Source organism: Rhinolophus sinicus, chromosome 12 (genome assembly GCF_057876585.1).
Source record: "Rhinolophus sinicus isolate RSI-liver-muscle chromosome 12, RSI-T2T, whole genome shotgun sequence".
Classification (NCBI taxonomy): Eukaryota; Metazoa; Chordata; class Mammalia; order Chiroptera; family Rhinolophidae; genus Rhinolophus; species Rhinolophus sinicus.
The window spans coordinates 39,353,639-39,374,341 of record NC_142512.1 but is presented as its reverse complement, the minus strand read 5'-3'; the positions used below and the strand labels follow the sequence as shown (position 1 = coordinate 39,374,341).

Genomic DNA, 20,703 nt, shown 5'->3' with positions numbered 1-20,703 from the left:
ATGCTTATTAATCAAACAAGGACCTCCTGCATTATTATTTTTAACTTAACTTTTCTCTAATACAATTCTGTTTCTTTCCTTTTGTGCTTTATTTCCTGAAGATATTACCTTGACCTTAACTTCAACATTTTCACTGAATTTTAGTTATATTTTTATGTCCAGGGGCTTTTTTGTTCTCTAACTATTCCTTTTTCATAGCACCACTCATGTTTTATAGATACACTGTCTTCTTGAATTCTCTTTTTAAGTTCTGTTCCACCTATAAATTGTTTCTGTTTCCTTGGAGGTCTCATTTTCAGTTGGTTTACCTCAGTCTTTCTATTTCATACTTTAGGTTTCCTCAGATAGCTTCTGGCTTATGATTGTCCATTCATATTTAAGAATGAAGCAGTAGAAATGTCCTGGAAACTTTGTGTACACAGATAAGAGATGAATGGCAGGCTTTGTTTCAGAGTGAGCTGGTCTGTATGCTTTAGGACTTCTAAATGTCAGCCTGCAACATGCTTTACTCTAGGGTGCCACCTTAAAACCCAGCTCCCCTAGTCTTGTTCAGACAGTTTAATTTCTTTAAACCCCTCCATTTTAGGAGGGAGGTACAATAAAGGGAGCATATCTGAGCACTCTCCATACAAGGGTCAGGGAAGTTTATTGTACCATTTATAGACTTATAATTAAGTCCCCATTTTCAGCCACATATCCCCTTCCCACCCTCCATTGAACCCAGCATATCTAAGTCCAATCTTCTTCAGGCTTCTATGGGCAGTTCAGCTCCCTCCTTGGCTATCGGCCCTGCTATGTGCATTCCAGACAGCAGCTTCCTCTGTACTGCTTCCTCAGCCATCACTCCTCCATCAAATCATTCCTCCAGAAATTTGTTGAGATTTCTCTTTTCCACAGATGCCCTTCCCCCAACTCTTTTCTTTAGAAAGATTTATATATTTTTACTATTTACTTCTAAGACATTTCTGGAGGAAGACAATGTAAGACCATTGCATTTAATTAGCCATGATGGACTGGAAATCCCACCTGCCTTGTAATGGAGAGTGGTGGGTATGAGAATGTGTTCTCTCTCACAATTTTACATGGATAAACCTGAGCAGACTGTGTAATCTTTTTAATCAATTACACATTTACAAGAAATTCAAAAATATGCACAGAGATTGAAGGAAAACTTTTTTATTACATAACACATTTGAGTGTGTGTTGATTAAAATATATTTTAAATATGAAGCTAAAATCAGACATGTCCCTAAAGCACCTTCTCAGAATCCTGAAAGTTTCACAGAATATACTCAGGAAACCATTGGCTTAGTAAAAAAGAGCATGGAATTTGGAGTCCGACAAACTTGATTTAGATCCTGGTCTGGATCCATCTGTTCTGTCCAAATGTTAGTTCCTTCACCAGTACCTACGTCTTCAGATTACTGGGAAGCTTAAATGAGATAATCCACAGGCAAAGCATCTAGCACAGAACCTGGTGATTAGTAGTTGCTCAGTAAATGCTACCGCTATTCCTCATTTCCGCTTCATACTGAATGACTCACCACGCCCCATTTTGTTCATGTTATTTCCACCTAACCCCTTCACCAATTCTTGAGTGCCTGCTCAGCCATCAAGGTTCAAATCAGGCATTCCCACATTCACAGCGTCTTCCCTAAACCTCCAGAGATTCACTGCTCTCTGTCTTCTGGTCCCCCCAACCCCAACTGTAGCTCCAATCTCTCTGCAACAGAGAGAGCTGTGCACACCTCCATCCCTCTGTGGAGAAGGATTCCTGAAAGGCAGCATCCTGATCTTGTTCCTCAGATTCCCCCTGGCAACCAGGACAGTAGCTGGCACACAGTAGGCACTCAATCAATGTTGGGATCTAATTGAATTGCAACAAACTAAACTGTATGGATTATGAGAGCCTTAACCAACAGCCAGGCTGCGATACAAAAACCAAGTCATGACCCAGACAGACAGATCCTAACTTGTCCACAATGAAAACACCTTGTTCTTCTCTTGCAGGAGTTTCTGAGCTGTTGTCATAATGACCTCCGCCCCCAACCCTGCCACTTTGCCAAACACAAGTAAACACGTTCAACTCCACGAGACAGAACCTTGGTTTAGCTCGGCCCTTGCCACACCCCATGAGACAGAGTCAGGAGGACCAGACACTACTCACCTGGATTTATGGGCACCCACTGGGTGGGGGAGAGGATTTTTCATCCTCAAGAATGAATGTTTAGCTCTGGGTTTGGTCTGGAGCAGGATGCTTTCTCTGTTATTCTTCTCTTTACCTTCTTGGACAGCACCTGGCAGGAGAAAATATCTTGGTTCCTGACCTCTCCCCTCTTCCTTCTTCTGCCTTCACCTCCCACCCAAACAGGGTCAGGCCAACAGCCAGGCCAAATAGAGATATGACACAATCTCTGAGCAACCTTATTCTGGGGACTCACGCAGAGCTTAGGGGTGGAAGACTACTGCCCACACTAGGAGTCACTGGTCTAACGGAAAATGCAAAGTGTTTCTCCTCAAGGAGCTCCCAGTCTAATGGGGTTGGGGTGGGGAGACAAAGTATAGTCCCAGCCCTCTAGTAGCTCCCAGGCTTCTGTGGTCACACCCACACTCAGGACACACTCCGTCCAATGTGGGAGACAGAGCTCATACACACAAGCATTGTCCATAACCGAGCAGACATAGCACCAGTCATGACCCTATCAGTGTGCCAAGCATCTGACCTACGTACTACTTACAAGGTCCCGTCTCCAAGCTGTGTTATCATCAAAGTAACTCTGTGCACTCGAATTCCTTCACCCCAACAAAAGGATTTGTTGATCCTAGTAATACTCCTTACATCTTCTCTCTCACCCACTCTCCTGTCGCACACATTGCAGCTGCTCTCAAACCTCCCTCCTCTTTTAGTCCTGCTCCTGATCCTTCTTCCTCTCTCTTTTCTCCCAACGTGGCATCACATTCGCCTACCGATTATTCTGACAACCAGCACCCTCATTAGAGGCTAAGGGAGGCCAAGCCAGAATTTGCTCCAACAGGCAGGGAGCAGGGAATGACCGGGAAGCAACACTTAGGTGCGAATAATTTCCATCCTGTCACACACATATTATTTCATTTAAGTCTCAAAGCCTCTTGATAACATGGATACTATTATTCCTACTCCATAGATGAAAAACAAAAAAGTTTAGCAAGTAACACATGACCAAGGACATGTCATTGGTGAGGTCACAAGGACTTGAACCCACAATTGCTGACTTCTGTGCATGGGGGGATATAATCACTGAAAAGACAAATTAGCAGGGTACCCGGAGGGAAGGAATTGGGTGACTCAGGGCACTGAGGGAATGCTCTGTGGAAAACATTCTCCAGGGTGTGGTGAATTCTTCTTCAGTACCTCAGGACATTTTTGTGTTTGTGTCTGTGTGTGTCTGGGACATAGGTGAGGTGACCACAGGGAGTTCCTCTCAGCCGTGGTCCACTTCCTACAGCTCACAGTGTGCGAGGACATTCCATGTGGAGCCATTCACTCTGAAGAGGCTCAGGAAAGACTGAAGATTTCCTCCACACAGAGGAACATGCCCAGGGACCCCCACCGAGGGCCAGAGTGGGCCAGGGGACTCCTGAGGGCGCCGCTGAGAGTATTACTTAGGGCATCTAGTCACAGAATGGGAAGGTTCTGTCTTTGAGGCTGCTAAGGCATAAAGTGTTACCCTGTTTTACAAGTGAGAAAAACGAGGCCCAGAGAAGTTTCGCCACCGTAGAGAAATCAGGGCCAGGCTTCGACCCAGACCTTCTGACTCCCACTATACCCTCCAGCGAGCCAGACTGCCAGGCAAGAGTAGACAGCGCTAGATCCCACTCCCATGTCCCCCAACCCACCCTGAAATGATGCCTCAGACAGGGCTTTGACATGTCTCTCTTCTTTCTAGGGACACCAAGTGACTAGGGACCTGGGCTGCTTGGGGGAGCCCCAGGGGGCCTGTCCTACTGGATCTTTCTTTGGAGTCTGACAAGAGAAGGAACTCAGTAAATGGAGGCATGCGTGTGATAACAGCCGACTGGTGGGAGCCCATCAGGGACCTCTTCCTGCTATGCCACAAACCAGCACCCAGGGCGGGAGGAGGTGGGAATATATATGCTGTAGAGAACCCCTGGGGGGCGGTGAGGAGTGCAGAGGGGTGCTTACCCCTTTCCTCAACGCCCACCTCCCTTCAACTGGATTAGCTCTGACTTACCTGCTTCATTGGTCTACACTTACTAGCAAACTCCTGTTTGAAGAAAGGGCCTGGCGTCCTACCTTCCTTCTTAGGAACGTCTTTGTTTGCAATCCTTTTCCATCTTGTGTGTTTAAATCAGGATTTCTCTGTCCGTTTAGGAGAAAAGTCCTAGATGGAGGAAGGGAATGGGCCAGGGAAATTTTCTCACCTTCACTGCTCCCAGGTTCCCCCACTATTGATCTCAGAAGTATTGAAAATATGGCTTCTCTTTGAGGCCAGCTCCACTGAACACCTCCCCCTGCACTATCTGAACCTCCCCTCCCTATTTTATGCCCAGTAGTTCTGCGCAATTCAGATGCTACTCCCAAGAGTTGCTTCTCAGTCCTAGAAGGGATATTTCTGAAGCCCTCAGAGACACAGGCTGTGCCCGTGCCCTCCCATCTTCCCATAGCTCCTCATGCATCCTTGAGTCCCACGTGGTCTTTTTGCTTCATGGCCACATTGGAGCCTGTGGAGCTGTCTCCCAGTTCTACCAGTTGTAGAAGATTGCACTTAGAATGTTTGTTGGCAATCAACTGCCTTTTCCCTCCTCTTTACCACCTCTGCACAGCTGTTGAACCCCACTCCCTTCTTTAAAGTCTTCCAGTTCCATGATACTCCAACCAAAGACTGAGCGTGCTGAGATGGAGTGGGGCTGGAGGAAGCAGCTATCCCATTCTCTTAACACCCCTCTCATGGTCTGAGGGGTTTGGGGTGGATCTGCAAATGTAATAAGGCCAGAGCAAGAATGGAGGCTGCTTTAGTTCACAGCTCACATTGGACAGAATGCTTCCCTGGCAGGAAGGCAGGGGGCTGGATTGGATGAGCTCTCAGCCTTGAGGACCAATGGTGGGGCTGCCCTAGAGCTCCTGGGCTGGTCAGCAGTGTCTCTTCTCCCTCTGTCCTTCCAGGAGGCAGCTCCTCCCCTCCTGTTCAAGTCTGTTGCCTGGTCTATAAAGCAGACCCATGAGGCCTGGCAGGAGGCAGAGGAGGGAAAGCATGCTGTCAGCACCCGAGGGCAAATGGGAAAACCAGAGACCAGAAGCCTGAACTCCATGCATCCCCAGCAGCCCCATAAATCCTGATCGCATTCCCAGCCAGAGCAGACAGTGGACCCTGGGGCTTTATGAAGAAGTGCCTTGAAGCCCACAGTGGGCGCCCTGCTAGAACCACCCACAGTCCTAGGCACCAGGAGGACAGATGGGGAGGCAGCAGTAGCAGCCCACAAACCCACCCCACCATGCACCATCGCATGCATTGGGAGGGTCCTGCAGAGCTATTTGAGGGGCAAAGGGGTAGCGGGGAGGTTACTGGCAATAAGGCCTCCAAGAGGAAACACTCCTCAAGGTGCCGGAGCCCCAGTTTCAATGCAAAGAAATATCCCTGCCCTCAGACAGCTCCCACACCAAGGGGGAGACCCAGGCCCTACTTGGGGTGGAGGGATGGGGTGGGGAGGCTAGACTTGCTGAGACACCTCAGGGCTCCTCTAGGACTCCCTACCCCAGGGAAGGGCAGGGCTGAGTGTAGAGGGTGGGAACACCCTGAGTAAGCAAGGTCACAAATGACTGCACTTTCCAATGAACGTGACTCAGAGACAGGAAGAGGAGAGTGAGATCCCTGAGGCTGGATGCCAGCCCTCACCTGGCCCACTGGGCTCAGCTGCCCCAGGCACTGGAAGAGACCCCTCTGCCCTCTCACACCCTCAGGCTCCACTACTCCTGGGAAAAGAGCCTTTGCCAGGGGAGACAGTCCCCTGGGGCAGGGGGTAGGGGGTTGGAGTGGGGGTGTGCAAGGAAGATTCCTGAGGCCAAGAGTCTTGTAAATGATGGTGGGCTAGGAAAGGAGAACTTAATGAACTCCTTCCAGAGCCCTGGCTTCCCGCTGCCCAGAGCTCAACCAGGAGAGCACTCACTACAAGTGCCTGTGTTCCTCTGGCCGTGTGCCTCGGGACATGTGCCTCGGGACATCTGACCCTCCCAAAGTGCTTTGCACTTTCAACCTAGCTAATCTGCCTCTAGCTTGTCCTTCCAGAGCTCTGGCTCCCCAAGGCACTTCATGCAGAGCACACTCCTGGCAGGTATTTAAAAGCGTTGAATGAACAAATGACCTAAAAAGTATAGTATTTCCTAAGGCCAGTCACGTGCGTGCACTTCCACCACCACCACCCTAAAGAGGCTCCCTCTCGGAGCTGCCACAGCCTGGAAACTGCTCTCCTTGCTTCCTCATTGGACCATCCCCATCGTTCCGCCAAACAAGCTTTCCAAATACAGTATCATCACAATTCTTCGAACACTGTTGCTTCCCCCTGCTCTTGGGATAAATCCCAAATCTCTAACCTGGCCCACAAGTTATCCCACAATCTCTACCTGTCCAGCCTCATTATCGTAAGCCCCTCATTCTTTGTGCACCAGCTGTGCTGAGTTTTCTTTGGCTCAAATGGACTGCCATTGCTCCTACCTCAAGACCTTTGCACTTGCAGTTTCCTCCTCCACCTGCCAGCTCTTTCTCTCTCCTTCACCCTCTTTGCCCGCCTAACTCCTATTGTCTTCAGGTCTCCACTTAATTGTCTCTTTCTTGGGGCAGCCCTCCCAGATCCCCCAGGGGCAGCTTCCCCATGACATATTCTCAAGGCAACCTAGATTTTCCCTCCCAGCGTCTTTCAGTTTGTAATTATAATTTGCATGGTTATTTCATCAGTGTCTACCCCTCATACCCATGCCCTTCCTGCCCCAAAGACCATCAGCAGGATATGTACTAACGCCCAGCCCCAGCAATGCCCTGCATGCCAGGGGGTTGAGATTTCAGAAGCACTTGATCTGAAAGGTCAGCCCCACCTTGTGCCAGAGCGTGGGGATCACGAACTCTGGGGTATGTACACTCACCCTGGAAGGGGGAAAATAAGGAGTATTTGGAGAGAAAGATAAGGTGGCCAAAGAGCAGGAAATGAGCTGTGGGGAGCTGTTGGCTGAGGGAGGGCAGTTTAGAATGAAGGCTGCAGATCAAAGCGACAGGAAGTGGGCTGATTTTTTTCAGTAACGGAAGAATCTGATCAAAGCCACACTTTCCTGTCTGGGTGGGATAGGCAATTCATTCACTTATTCATATATATTTGCACGTCATCCCATGGTCATTCAACAAATATCAATAGAGCACCTTTGTGTGTGGCAGGCACTGTGCTATACCTGGGGACACAGTGATGAGTAAAAGTGGATCCAGCCCCTACTCTCCTGAGTTTACAGGCATCTAGTTTAGTGTCCACACCAGTTTTGAAACTTTGAGCCTGCAATCCATTTAGTGAATCACAGGCAGCATTTTTAAAAATGAAATACAGGGTGGAATGAAATGAGATGGGACAGGGTAGAGTGGGAAGGACTGGAATAGAATGGAAGATATCAGTGTGTCCCACATACCAAGGATGAGCATTGTTTCCGTTATAGACAGGCACAGCTCATTTTATTGAGCTCCACTGATACTGTGTTTTTTTATAAATGAAAGGTAAGACCCTCCACCAGCAAAAAGATGATGACTCCCTGCGGGCTCGGGTGACGGTTAGCATATTTTAGCAATCAAGTATTTTTAATTAAGGTAGGTACATTTTGTTAGACAAAATGCTATTGCACACTTAGTAGACTATAGTGTAAACATCACTCTTCTAGGCACTAGGAAACCAAAAAATCCGTGTGACTCGCTTTATGGCGATGTTCGCTTTCTTATTGTGGCCTGGAACAGAACCCGCAATATATCCGAGGTACGCCTGGATGTGTTAGGTGACCTGGGTCCCAGCGTAAAATATATTTGTCACTGTGGTCACAATCAAAAAAGGTTTTAAAACACCAGTCTAAATATTACTTAAATAATTCCATAAGCTTATAACTGAAGTCTATGATAGGGAGCATGCAGAGATGTACAGAATGGCATGAGAGCATAGAACAGTAGTATCTCATCTTGCTGGGCCAGAACGGGGGGGTCAGGGACATCTTCCCTGGGGAGATGATGCTTGAGCAAGGAGAAATAAGAGGAATTAAAGGTACTATCTAGGAGGAAGGTGCACAGAAAATGTCAAGGAAGCAGAGGAGACCAGGCCTGTTGTTCCGAGAGAAGAGGGGAGGGTGGCATGAGCTGAGGACGGAGACGTAGGAAGGAGCCTTGTGGGGCTTATTGAAAAGTTTGGTCTTGATCCTAAAAGCAATGAGAAGCCGCTGATGGGTTTAGCCACTCATATATTTATCAACAGCTGGCTGAGTCATCCTCTGACCTGGCTGTCTGTCCTGGTGCTGGAGACACAGCGGTGAAAGCACATGCAAGCCACTTTCAGGCCAGCTGAGAGTGAAGACACACAGGAAGTGGTCAATGCAGACTCTCATTCTATTTAAGCAAACCCGGGTCTTGGGTTACCTTCCCCCAGAAGCAAACCCTGCGACAAGAATGAGTCACTTACCTGAGAGGTGATCCCAGGAAGCGCTGGTATGAAAATATACAGAAAAGTGACACCGAGAGGGGATTGACAAGCACCCCTGGGAAACCCAGCTCCATCCTGCTGGGACCTCTGGGAGACCCTGGGGAACTCGCCTTCCTGAGGGAGAGCAGCTGCGGCTTTCATCGTCCAGTTCTCACGTCACTGGCTAAAACTGCCCCTGGGCACACTTCTGCTGCAGAGAAAGTCCTCTGGCAGAGTTGCAATGTTGCAGTGCAGAGGGGACATGGACAGGGCACCAACCCTTTCTGCCAAAATCATCCTACACTTCCAGAGCATTCTGTGGTCCCTTAACTCATCTGCATTTGCTTTAGGGTGATGACCCCCAAATCTCTAACTCCAGTCCTAACTTTTCCCCTAGTTTGCAAATCCTTATATTAATTAACCATCACCTGGGTGTCCCCCTTCGGATGTCCCATGAGCACCTCAAATCATCAGGTCCGAAACTTAATTCTTATCACTCCCCATCCCCTCCATCAAACCTACATATCCAGTTTACCTTTGGGATGAATGGCACTGCAATGACCCAATCACCCAAGCAGAAAGCAGCTCCCATCGCCCCAGCGTGCACAACCAGTCAATCACGGCCCGTCGTCCTGTCCCTCCTCCATCCTCTCCGTCACCGCCCAGCCTGAGGGTGCCGCACCCCCTTTCACCCAGAGCACTGCGTTGGCTCCCTGCTGCCCTCACCCCTCATCAGGCCATACCTGATGTAGCTCACGTGAACCTCCCACAACCCAGGTCTGGTTGTGTCGGTCTCCTGATTGAAATCCTGCATGCCTCTCCATCTCCCTGAGGACGAGATCCAAACACCTCTATGCCAGAAGCCTCTATGGCATAAAGGCTTTCATATCCAGCATCACCCCTTAGTCTAATGTCCCCACGCCATCATTACCACTACTCCACCTCATATGCTCCAACTGTTCTAAGGTGTTCCTAGTTCCCCTGACACATATCCAGTCCTTTGTACTTGCTGAATCCACTTGCTAAACTCAATAACCTCTGCTTTGTCCACCTGGCCAATAGCCACCTGCCTCCTCTGGAAAGCCCACTTTGATTTCCCCCACACCCCCACTGTACCTTTCATAGGCATCCTTCTTTAGATCGAGGACACCATGAAACAGTCAGCGGGGAACTGAAGAGCTCCCCCACCAGTGTGCGAACTTCTGAAGGCAGGGACACTATTTCTTCTCTCTTTCTCCAGCGCCTCGCACACAGACTGCTTCCAGAAAACCCTCAGTGAGTGTGAGCTGACCCATGAGGTGGCTGGGCTCAGGTGACTTCATTGGTGACATGTTAAACAGTGGCTGGGCTGAGAGGGGAACCTGGACTCTTTCCTGCCCTCATGTCAGCACAGGGGACACATACCTTTGATGATGAGAGACAGCAGAGGGTAGCCCTTCAGCGACCAGCTTCGTGCTCCTGAGCCCTGTCAACGGAACCTGGAGTTGTTGTCAAGCCGCGGGGCCAGGGTGCGCCGAGCCATCCACATTCCCTTAGGACCAGAGGAAGGCTCAGACCGACAGACAAGCTTTGAACCTGACAGAGCAAGGAGTTTCAGTCCCACTGGGCACGACAGACAGCTTTGGGTTCGGGAACACTTGGCAGCACCCATGTGAGCCAAATAGCCAGTGAGCATCAGGGGACAGATCTGCTGTCTGCCTAAGTGACTTGGGATAAGCCACTTCCCCTCTGTGGGCCTCAATTTCCCCACCTGTAAAGTGGCAACTTACACCAAGGCCATTCCAGCTCAAAAACACTATGATTTTGACTGTAATCCCACCTAGAAGCAAGTCTGAGGGCCAAGCCAGGGCCAAGCGACATGCTGTGCAAAGAACACAGTGCTTGGGGATGGCTGGCCTCTGCCCTTGGTACCTGGTACCCTGAGTCCCTTTACCTTCCTCAGTTTCCTGTAAAACAGAATAACGGCAGCCACAGAAGATAGCTGTAAGAAGAAACGCAACAAACTGTGTAAAGTACCTGGAGCAGTGCTTTACCATAACCGATGCTATCATTTTGTGGTTCCCTTCCTCTGATACTAGAAGGCACCTGTGCGTGCTGGGTGCCTCTCTAGCTCAGCCTGCAGGGCCTGCAGACCAGGAAATTCTACCCTCACTCACCTCCTCCAGTCCTGGCTTCGCTCCCCATCCCCATATGTGGCTTCCCTCACTGCCAAGCTCGGCTCCTCGCCTGAGTGTGGCTGAGGGCCGGAGTGGCCAGGTGAGCATGGTTAGCCACAGGTGTGACCACAAAGACCCCAGACCACAGTGGCCGACTGCATTCACATTTAGGTCTGGAGGCTCCTAATCCAGTGATCCAGTGACACAGGCCCATGGCCTCACTGCCCTCTCACTGTCCAGTCACCCTCCCTCTGTCCCCAGGTGACCCCACTGCATTCCTGTGGTTTGGGGTTTGCTGGTGTGGTGGCAGCAACTGAAGTCTTGGCACCCTCCCACCAGCGAATGGGGAGGGGGCTCTAGAGGCCAAATTCTTCTTCAAATGAGATTCCCGTGGTTTCCTCAGCTGAGGCGTCTGTGGAGCAGAGAACAAACAATGTGGAATTACATTTCTCTGGAAAACAGGCTCCACAAGTGAAGATCTAAGCATCTCTTTGGGCGTGGGGCCGACCTCGCTGGTGCCAGGCTGGGCTCCCACTGCCTTCCAGGCTCGCTGGTTGAGCAATTCCAGGTCGTGAGGCCATACACCCCTTCCTCCATCCCCAGCAGCCTCCCCACCCGTGTGACCCAGAGAAAGGCTCCGGCTTTTTCCGGACTTGGCTGGGGCACCCTGCCCAGAGACAGCTGGGAACCCCGAAATGGGAGCATCCTCCTGGGACGGGTTCACACCAGCTGTATCTAATGCTGCCATCCCCGCTGGGCGGGATTTCAGGATCGCATTGCAAAGACTAGGGAGGTGGTGAGACTGGCTGTCTCCCTGGGTCCCCAGGCCCCAGCAGTATATTCAAGAGTGACAGACCCGGGGGCAGCCAGATGGCTCAGCTGGTTAGAGCGCGAGCTCTCAACAACAAGGTTGCTGGTTCAATTCCCACATGGGATGGTGGGCTGAGCCCCCCTGCAACTAAAGACTGAAAATGGCGACTGGACTTGGAGTTGAGCTGCACCCTCCACAACTAGATTGAAGGACAATGACTTGACTTGGAGCGGATGGACCCTGGAAAAACACACTGTTCCCCAACATTCCCCAATAAAAAATTTTAAAAATTTAAAAAAAAAAAAAAGGAAAAGTGACAGACCCCCAGAGGCACAGAGGGGAGAGCCACCAGCTGACTTCCCCAATCCCCAGCCCAATACCATCTCAGAGCCTGTCAAGAAAGGGCCGTGCACATGTGGTGTCTCCATACAATGGAACAGTCTTCAGCCATAAAAAGGCATGAAGTACTGATGCTCGCTAAACATGAATAAACCTTGAAATCACTATGCCAGTCAACAAAGATCACATCGTATGATTCCATTTATATCAAATATCCAGATTAGGGAAGTCCATAGAGACAGAACACAAGATTAGTGGTTGCCAGGGCCTGGGGAAAGGAGCTTCCTTTTGGGATAATGAAATTGTTCTGGAACTGGATAGAGAGGGTGGTTGCACAACATTGTGAAGGTACTAGATGGCACTAATGGTAAGTGTTGTGTTATGTATTTTACCACATTAAAGGAAACAAGAAAGGCCCTTGCCCTGGGTGTCCTGCACTGGCCCCCCTTTGAGAATAAAGAGTCTGAAGGTCCGAACGGATACACTGGCCAGAGCCACAGCCCCGCTTCCAGACCACACTTGGCATTCTGAGAGCCACCTTACACCCTGACTAAACACCCTGAGACTCCTCAATTTCGTTTTCTAAAGGCAAACCACAGCCTGGACCCAAGGGGCAGGTAAGGAACAGCTGTCTGTAAGGGAGTCAGTGGGATTTGGCTTATCCAGCCTGGTGTCTACACTCCTTCTAGTGCAGGATGGAGCCTGGAATGAGAAGAGGGATAAGGCCACAGACCAGGGACTGGGACCCAGGGGCCAGCCCTCCCTGGGCAGCTAGTGCTGGCACAGAATTCTAAGTGGTCAGAGAATTATGAATTTGACCTTGGACTTCAAGGTCACTATGAAAAGGTATATATGTCAACATAGATAGATAGAACATATTGATAGAACATTGACAGTTTTTAAGCTTGACTTATGGCTTTTGACTAGTTAGACTTGTGGTATATGAGCCTCTGTATTTGTTTTCTATCACTGCCTAACAAACAACCACAGACTTAGTGGGTTAAAACCACACCTGCTTATTAACCCACAGCTCCATAGGTCAGAAGTCTGGGCATGCTCAGCGGGGTTCTCGGCTTGGGCTCCCACAAGGCTGAAGTCAAGGGGTCAGCCAGGCTGGGCTCTTATCTGGAGGTTCTGGGGAAGAAGCCACTTGCGTGCTCCTTCAGATTGTTGGCAGAACCCAGTTCCATGTAGTTGTAGGACTGAGGTCCCCTTGCTGGCTGTCATCCGGGGGTTGCTCTCAAGTCATGCTTCAAATCTCTAACTTCCTATTCTGCTCCCAAATAGGAGAAAACGCTCTTCTCATAAAGAGCTCATCTGATTAGGTCAGACCCACCTAATTAATCTCCGTATTTTAAGGCCAACTGACTCAGGACTTTATAGCTACAAAACCCCTTCACAGAGTACTTCGATTAGTACTCGATTGAGTAGCCAGAGGATGGAATCCTGGGGTGGAGGCATCTTCCAGAATTCTACCTACCACTGCCCCCATTTGGAATCTTTCCAGGCCTCGCAAATGTTAGGGGGCGCTTGCTCCAGCCAGATGTGTCCAGTTCTCTCTACCTCAGGACTTAACTCATGGGAACTTTGTTTAGCTAGAGCAATCACTCACCACCTCTGTGGTCCAATGCTACCTTTTCTTCTTCCAGGACCTGCTGAAATGCCACCTCCTCTATAAAGCCTTCCGCTTGAGCCCCAGGCAGAATTAATCTCCCCCAGAGAGCACTTTGCCCCTTATACCCCTCCTCTAGGGCACATCCCAGCTTGCCTTGGGTTACAGCTGAGAGCCCCGAGTCCTCTCCACCTATGAGACCAGGAGCAACCCAGGGCAAGGGCCACCAGTCATCAGACACTGTGCCAGGCCCACAGAGATATAGAAAAATGAATCAAATGTCACCCCTGCCTTGGAGGACCCCGAGTCCAGCAGGACCAATAAACCTAATAGTAATTACCATTTATGAATGCTTAGTGTGCAGCAGTCATTGCACGTACCTTCCAAATACCCCGTGACGTACAGACATTGACAGGTGAGAAAACTGAGTCTCCGAGACATTAACCAGCTTTCCTAGTCACATGGCCCAATTCAAATCTGGGAAACAGACATCACGGGTGCTGCCACGGATGCCACACCCTTTAACCACGTGGCTCCAGGGATCCTGTGTGCAAAGGGCTGCAGGTGCAGTTGGTGACAACAGAGCTAAATGCAAGAAGTGTAAGCAAGGGTGCGCATGCAGGCAGGGGTGGGGGGACTAGGGAGGTGTGACAGAACAAAATGTCCTCTTACTCACCCCGCTAGGCTCAGCAGGAGGCCTTGCTCATCCAGTGAGCTCACCTTGGGCCTAGGGCTATAGAGAATCACAAACAGCACCCTCCTCGTCCCCCGAGCTGGCCAGGGACCCCTTTCTTCAGGCTGGGCCCTGGGCAGATGGTCCAGCAGCTTGGGTCATTGCTGCTCCTGGACAGGGGTGGGGCACAGGCGCTGATGTCCCTAGGAATATCCCTACACCTCCCCCCCACCCAGGGAGAGTGAAAGGCTCAAGCAGGGCAGGCTTAGGGTATCGGTGCCCCAGCCTGTCTGTTTTGGGATATAGGTGGCTGATTTTCTTTTCAGATTTAACTCTGAGGTGTAAATATCAGTAAGTCATGGGCCAAAGCCAAGAATAAATTATTTGGTACAAAGAGGGCATACAACTCACCCCTGGTCAGAGTGATCCAGACTCTGTCTGTCATGAGGGAAGGAAGAGAATTTCTCATCAGAAACACGTCCTCACCTGTTCTTGGGGCCCACCCAGTGCTGCTACCCATAGAGCACAGAGTAGAGGAGATGCTGAGTTTCCTGCCCTGGGCCCCAGGAGGACAAGTGTTCCTGGGGTCCCAGGACCCTGTGCAGTGAGGCTGGGGGGGCGGCACTGACCAGCCTGCATTGCCTCCACATGCCTGTCGGGGTCAGGGGAGAGCCCCGGATGGCAAGGACCTGAGTTTCAGTCTGTCTGTGTCACCACTTGCAATGGCCCTTAAACAACTTCCATCCCTCCCTGAGCCTCAGCTGACACATTGGTCCAGTGAGATCTGACCTCCAAAGTAAAACACACATACCCCAAGGTAACACAGAACGACCCACTGGCATGTGGAAGAAAATTTTAGAATTAAATGTATATGTACTTACATGTATCTCAGTCTAAAATAAGGAAAGAATTCAGCTCTACTGATACTTAGCAGGCAGACTGACCCAGGTAACCCCAATGGGTCTGTTTTGGGCCAGTCATGTCCCCCACATTAGTCCATGTGTGGAGAGAGATGTGATGCTCCATCAGGCAGAGAACCTGAGGGCGGCCCCTTCTCTCTACTGCTTAGTTTTCAACATATTATGATATTACCATTTATGTATGCCCAGTTCGGTGGAATTCACAGATTGCAATGTCGGATTCAAATTAATCTGCCCTTAAACAGAACAAATGGCCCAAAAAGATTTCTGCAAAGAAACATCAAGAAAATAGCAGTGCTTCCCCCTAATCCTAGGACATGATTTCATCTGACATTCCATAAAGGAAAAACAAGGGGGCTACAGTAGATGTCATTCCAAAAATGACATCTCTTTTCATCAGGGTAAAAGTGAAGTTTAAACAGTTGTAGAGGAAGTAATTTTTTTTGGAAGAAAAATAGTATGATTTAGAAATAAAGTTTGAAAGTGTTCCCATTATTATATGATTTTGTTGTTGGAAACCTTGTGTGTTCCTAAGACCTTTTATATTTCCCCTTCAAAAAAAAACAAAACAGAAAACAAAAAGGGATTTTTTTTTCTAACTTGCTTAAAAATCTTCCAAATGAAGAGTTTGAGTGGGTTTAAAATCCATTTGCTAAAAGCATTAAAATGCAAAGTATCCCAATTTCTTTGCAAGAACAACTGATTGACATGAGAAAAGATGGAAATTTGAAAGTCAATTTTGAACAAAACCTTTCCATAATTGGTGGATGGTGTTGAAAATTGAAAACTGAATGTCATGATTTAATGAGCCGAGCCCACAATGCACCTCGTCCATCTGGATCTAGGTATCTTCATGAGGCCTCCTTTTTAGCTGTGACAGCCTTTAAAACTGAATATTGAAATAAACCAAATTTAGTACCAGATCTTCAAGTCACTGTTCTGCAAAGTGTTAAACTAGGATTTTCAAAAATAAAGAAGCATATTTAATGGAGTTTCTCTCGTTATAAGAACAAAAAAGGATGTCATACCATTATTAAATGAAATGCCATAAAAATTACTTTAGAACTTCAAATATTACATTTTTTACTTTATGTAGTTTTATGTTGTATGTAATAGAATACACATAACGTATAATTTGTTCATATATGTATAAGGTATTTTATAATATACATGTATTTTTTGAAAGGCACATACTATGTATATTTATGTATATAGTTCATGTACATAATTTATAAAGTTCTATGTATGTAATTGATAAATGAATACCGGGGTTGCCACAAAAAATGTATACAAGTGGACACTTTGGTCAACGTTGCTCAAGCAGTAGTTCGCCGTCATCAGAAGTGTCTGGACACTGATGGGAACCACATTGAACACCTCTTGTAATTGCAAAAGTCAAAAGTGACGTGTGGGGCCGGCCCGGTGGCTCAGGCGGTTGGAGCTCCATGCTCCTAACTCCGAAGGCTGCTGGTTAGATTCCCACATGGGCCAGTGGGCTCTCAACCACAAGGTTGCCAGTTCAACTCCTCCAAGTCCTGCAAGGGATGGTGGGCAGCGCCCTCTGCAACTAGCAACAGCAACTGGACCTGGAGCTGAGCTGCGCCCTCCACAACTAAGACTGAAAGGACAACAACTTGACTTGGAAAAAAGTCCTAGAAGTACACGCTGTTCCCCAATAAAGTCCTGTTCCCCTTCCCCAATAAAATCTTTAAAAAAAACCCAGTTACTTAAAAAAAAAAAAAAAAAGAAAAGAAAAAAACCCAGTGACTTGTGTTCATCTTTTGTTATCGGTATATACTGAGTATTACAAATTCAATAGGTTTTTCCTTTCTTAAAATGTGTATGCATTTTTAGGCACCCTCTGTAGATTTTCCTGAGGTCGAGGCTGACTGAACACCTAAGGGTCCCTCCAGCTCCGGAATTAGAGACCGCAGTGGGCCCACCTTGTCCTCGGTTAGGGCATTCCTAATAAAGTTGCTCCTGGATGGGGCCTCACCTGACAAGCAGGTGGAATTTCAGGCATGTACATTTTCTAGCGAAGGCGTCAGAGGGGCAGAAGAGTAAGACTGGAGACATGCTCCACCTCCCCAGGGCAGACCCATCACAAAGCCCAGCGTCCCCTCCCCTGGGATGAGAAGGACCTCTTACCTCTCCTCCTTACCCCTCCCACTGCAACAGAAGAAGGAAAACAAGACTTTCCTCCTGCTCAGAGGGAATCCACAGGCCCTCAGAGGGTCTTTCCTGGAGATCACAGCAAACTGGCAATGGAGACTGAGAGCAAATTCAGGCATCCAGACTGCAGGTCTGGCATTTTACCTGCTCTGCTCTCTGCACCATGACGCAGTCTGGTTTTTAGTTACCGAAATTCTCACTATCGTCTCTGTTGGGAAGCCCTGCCTGCTATTAATTGCAGCCTTATGTGCTACAAATAAAACCTAGAATGTTTAGGAGGCTGACCACCCAGGCCAGTTCTCTGCCCCATCGTAGCAAAGAACATCCCTGTCCAATCTTTTGCTTCTGTTTTAACCCCAAAGAAGAGAGCGTCCCAGGAAAAAAGTAAGGCCTGCCCCTCTGCTTCCCTCTTAAGGGGCTTTCCGCCTGCCTGAAGCAAAATGATCTTTCTATGGCACAAATATGTTCATGTTGTTCCCTCCCTCCTCTGCTCTGCTTAAAAGCTTCTGTATCTCCAGTGACCACAACAGAAAAGCCAGGCTGTTTAGGCCAACCCACATGTTTTTTCCCTCCACCTCACCCCGGCCCAGCCCACCTGCATCAGTCACCGGCAGGAAACAGAAACCACACTAGCTAATTTAAGCAGAAAGGAATTTCATGCAGGTAATTCCGTACTTACAAAATCATTGGAAGGAGAATAGGCCGTACCCGCAGGAATGGCTCCCAGGAAAACAGAGGACCCACCTTGGAACTGTCCCCTCTGGCACCGTCAGGAAGATGAGCATCAAGAGCCACCCAGGGTCTTTGACGTCAAGAACCATCACCTAACCGATACAGGGGTCAAGAAGTCATTTCAGAAACAACTTCACTCCCACAGCGCTGGACACTGGTTTCTAGAAGGCAGCTGCCCGAGACACACGGGGTCTCCACAACCATGCAGAGCAGCAGCAACAAACCATGTCCCTGAGTCCATTCGGTTGACAGAACCTGTCGCCTAACCAGAACTGTTGCGAGAAATGCAGTGTTCAGCGTCCAGCCTCTCCAGCTCAGGAAGGCCCACTAGGAGAAGAAAGTGGAGGTGACGCTGAACAAACACTGTCTCTCGGAATTGTTCTCCCAGCATTCCTCCTCCCACCCTCACCCTGAGTTCCAGCCACAGAGACCACTCCGAAGGTCCTGGGAACACCCCAGGCTCTTTCTCACCTCTCTGACCTTCCCCATGTTGATCTCCAACCCCCTCCACTTTGAACGTCCTTCATGAACCTGAGATGCTTTCTCTGGCTCCCTCAGCCCGACGCTGTCCAATAGAAAATACAACACAAACCCCATATGTAATTCTAAATTTTCTAGTAGCCACATGAAGTAGGTTGAATAATGGCCACCCAAAAATATCAAATCCTAGCCGCTGTAACTTTTAAAACTTTACCTGATTTGGAAAAAGGATCTTTGCAGATGTAATTAAGTTGAGGATTTCAAGATGAGACTACCCTGCATTATCCAGGTGAGCCCTAAACGCCATCGTAAGTGTCCTTATAAGAGAGAGGCAAGGGGAGATAACACAGGGAGAAGGCAAAGCAAAGAAGAGACAGAGAGCAGAGCAATGCCGCCACACGCCCAGGAATTCCAGGGTGACCCCCAGAAGGTGGAGAGGCAAGGAACGCCTCTTCCCCTACAACCTGTTCCAGCTTCTGGCCTCCAGACCACGAGAAAATAAACTTTTGTTGTTCAAAGCCACAAGGTTTGTGGTAGGTTGTTACAGCCGCCTGAGGAACCTAATAAAACATATTTTAAAAAGTGGGAAAAAGCAGGTGAAATTAATTTTGAGAATATATATTTTATTTAACCCAATATCTAGGAAATATGATTTCAACGTGTATTAATATACAACTTATGAATGAGATAGTTTACATTCTTTTTTTCATACGAAGTTGTTGAAATCAGAATTGCATTTTACATCTGTAGCACGTCGCAGCTCGGACTAGCCACATGTGACTAATGGCTGGCCTACTGGGATGGCACAGCTCTAGCATTCTCTAAGCCTCCAGGCTGGCAGCAGCCTGGGGTTTGGGGGCCTTATTTGCCTACGCGTCATCCTCTCCCACACACAGGTGTGCTCTTTAGGGCCAGGGACCTTGTTCCATTCATCTCCCTATCTCAGTCCCTGAATACAGGGGTGCTCAGTCCAAGTATTTTGAATAAAGTAATGGGTTCTCTACAACGAAGAGGCCCTGTTAAAAACTACGTTTGTTGTTTGTTAGTTAGTTTGATTGATTGATTGATTTTACCTCTTCTTTAGAGAAAGAAGAGCGGGATACATCAAAATTTAGGCTGGGGCAAAAAAAAAAAAAAAATGTCCTAGGAATCCTTAGTTTTCGGAGGGGAGGGTAGATGAAGGACAAGGTGCCCCCATCGGCCAGGGAAATGCTGTATTCTGAGGTTGGAAAGAAATGCTGTCAATAGGCCTATATCTAGTAAAGAGATTGAATCAATAATTAATAACCTTCCAAAGCAGAAAGCACCAGGCTCAGATGGGTTCACTGGTGAATTCTAACCAACATTAAGGAAGAAATTATACCCACACTATAATCCCCTTCAGAAGGTAGACACAGAGGGAGCACTCCCCAACTCATCTTATGAGGCCAGCGTTACCTGAATTACCAAAACCAAAGACATTACAAGAAAACTACATACCAATTGTCCCATAAGCATAGATGCAAAAACCTTCACAAAATATTAGCAAATTGAGCCCAACGATGTATAAAAGTGATACAGCGTGACCAAGTGGGATTTATCCCAGGTATGCAAGGCTGGTTCAACATTCGAAATCAATTAATATATCGTGTTTCCCCAACAATAAGACCTAGCTGGACAATCAGCTCTAATGCGTCTTTTGGAGCAAAAATTAATATAAGACCCGGTCTTATATTAATTTTAATATAAGACCGGGTTTTATATAAGACCAGGTCTTATATTAATAAGGTCTTATTGTCAGGGAAACACGGTCCTCCATCACATCAACAGGCTAAAGAAGAAAAATCACACGATCATATCCATAGATGCAGAAAGAAATCCTGCCGTACCCCTTGGGGAGGCTGATCAAATCGGGGGAGGAAGGGGGAAGGTGGGGAAAGTAGAGGGAGGTAGGGAGAGAGGCAGGGTGGGGAGAGGGTAGGCAGGCAGAGTCTGTGGGGCAGCTGAGACAGTAACCAATGTTCCTGAGACCAGCTTAAGGTGAAGGAAGTAGCCAAATGTGAACCAAAAAGCCAAACCTGCCAAGAAAGACTGTAACCCTCAGGCACAGGATCGTAAGGCTGGGGACCACCCCTAGC

General features: G+C 48.3%; 1 long non-coding RNA gene across 22 annotated transcripts in view; it reads right to left on the bottom strand.

Moving 5' to 3' along the window:
- The window catches only part of LOC109455821 (uncharacterized), a 54,254-nt gene that overhangs the window by 6,615 nt on the left and 26,936 nt on the right, over window positions 1-20,703 (bottom strand). For 5 of the 22 annotated variants that reach the window (XR_016022908.1, XR_016022916.1, XR_016022921.1 and 2 more), the window contains exons 2-7: window positions 18,054-18,198; window positions 14,694-14,720; window positions 14,286-14,452; window positions 13,990-14,167; window positions 10,096-11,259; window positions 2,168-9,946 (exon numbers count right to left, since the gene is read on the bottom strand). This is a non-coding gene — a long non-coding RNA (uncharacterized LOC109455821). Of the gene's footprint in view, window positions 1-2,167; window positions 9,947-10,095; window positions 11,260-13,989; window positions 14,168-14,285; window positions 14,453-14,693; window positions 14,721-18,053; window positions 18,199-18,577; window positions 18,672-18,800; window positions 20,295-20,703 lie in introns of those variants that run through there. The other 17 variants (XR_016022910.1, XR_016022924.1, XR_016022926.1 and 14 more) reach the window with 17 other exon arrangements.